Genomic DNA, 2,361 nt, shown 5'->3' with positions numbered 1-2,361 from the left:
CCTCCAGGGAGAGGGCGGGGCAACGCCGGGCATGCGCAGAGGAGGAGTACAAAGGGGTGATGTCATCCCTTTCCTAGAGAGCCTGACCGAGATTACCCCAAATACCCTATCACTGGAGACCCCTAAACCCAAATACCCCATCACTGGAGACCCCTAAACCCAAATACCCCATCACTTGAGACCCCCAACCCCAAATACCCCATAAAACACCCCATCACTGGAGACCCCCAACCCCAAATACCTCATCACTGGAGACCCCCAAACCCCAAATACCCCATCACTGGAGACCCCCAACAGAAAACACCCCATCACTGGAGACCCAAAACACCCCAGCATTGGAGACCCCAAACCCCAAATAACCCATCACTGGAGAGCCCCCAACCCCAAATACCCCATGAAAATAATTCCTCCCCACCATCACTGGGGAGTCCAACTATCATTGCTCCATCACTGGTAACCCCCCCCCCCCCCCCCCATATACCCCACCAGTGGTGTGTCTCTTCTATTATACCTCCATCATTCGAGCCCCCCCAACCACCCCATCACTAGAGACCACCCCACATTATCATCTTCATCATCCCAGCACTGGATGCCCCCCCAACTCCCATTAGCCAGTCAGTGGTGTGTCCTATTATCACTCCATCACTTGAGACCCCCCCAATTACCCCATCATCACCCCATCACTGGACACCCTCCTAACCCCCATTAACTTATTGGTGGGCAGTCCAACTATCATCACTCCATCACTGGAGACCCCCCTCCCCCATCCCCCATTAGCCCATCATGATCAACACCTATCACTACATCGTCAATCCAATAAAAATCTTCTCCATCCCCCTACTACCACCATATACTAATAACCCCTTACTGGAGACCCCCACTGGTTTCATCCTATCACTATAGACCTCCACAATAATCACGTCACCAATAGAGACCCCCATCATCACTATTACCCCACCAATAGAAATCCCCACCATCATCACCCCACCAATAGAGATCCCCACCATCATCACCCCACCAATAGAGACCCCACAATCATCACCCCATCATTAGAGACCCCCACAATCATCACCCCACCATTAGAGACCCCCACAATCATCTCCCTACCAATAAAGACCCCACAATCAACACGGCACCAATAGAGACCCCCACAATCATCACCCCACCATTAGAGACCCCCGGAATCATCACACCATCCCTGGAGACCACCCATCATTCTCACCCTATCACTGGAGCCCCCACCCTATCATTTCCCTATCATCCCATTACTAGATCCAACATCATTATCACCATCACTGTTAGCCCCATCCGTTATGATGTTGGTGAGCTTTGTTATTTGCCAAATACAATAAGGAGTGACTCCTCCATCTCTCATTGTATTATACTATACAAGGCTTGGCAACAATCTGATACTTACTCTTTAACTATTTCTAACATTGAGAACCCCGAACCCCCCCCAACCTTCTGACTTTTCACTTTTGTTAATTGCCACTCTGCTGTCCCGAGACCACCCCTGAGGACCCTAGGAGCTGTGTCATTGGATGGGGGATTAGCCCCACCCAGTCTTCTGGTCCCAGTAAAAAGGTGAAGCTAAAACAGCAAGTTACACAGAAAAAGCTTTTCGGAATCATTAAGTTATTGGAGAACCGAGGATTGTTGTACCCAGACAAAGTGGCCCTGTCTATTAAAAAAGCCCCTGTAAAAGAGCATAGTTAGGACTTACCTTCCCTGCTGCCCACCACTAGCTGAAGGATCTTCTTCATGTGACACTGTGGTCCCATCTGCTGCCTTATTCCCTGTCACACTTCTATTACTCTGCCCATGTGCCCCTTTTTATACATTGATCACGGTGGCAGCCATAGATTTCCTGGATTGGGTACACACACCTGGGGGGGGGGGACTGAATGACTTGTCAGCAGCCAGATTGTATTGTCCAGACCAATGGGGCAAAACATTTCTAAGTATGCGGAGGTAAGTACCTTCTAAAAGTGGTCCAAGGACAACCAGTGCACTGATGACTTGGCCAATGACTTGCATGGGGGAGGGGGGCGGACCATCTGGTCTGATGTCACCAATAGGCTCCTATAGCACAAGTTGCTGAAACAGTCCTGGATTTATTAGAAAGGTGTCACCGCACACAGTGCATTGCGGCTTGCTGTGTATGGGGCCACAAAGCTGCAGAGTGCATATGCTGACCCCTGCCCACTTCTGAAAAGTTCTACAATGGGTATGTGAGCAACAGAACTGGACCAAGAGGCAATGGAAGAAGGTAGCCTGGTCCTAAAAATCCCAATTATATTTTTTAGACCATACAGATGGCCAAGTGCACTATTTACCTATGGAAGAGAGGGCAGTAGGGTG

This window comes from Pyxicephalus adspersus, chromosome 9, assembly GCF_032062135.1.
Source record: "Pyxicephalus adspersus chromosome 9, UCB_Pads_2.0, whole genome shotgun sequence".
NCBI lineage: Eukaryota > Metazoa > Chordata > Amphibia > Anura > Pyxicephalidae > Pyxicephalus > Pyxicephalus adspersus.
This window is presented reverse-complemented; position numbering follows the sequence as displayed.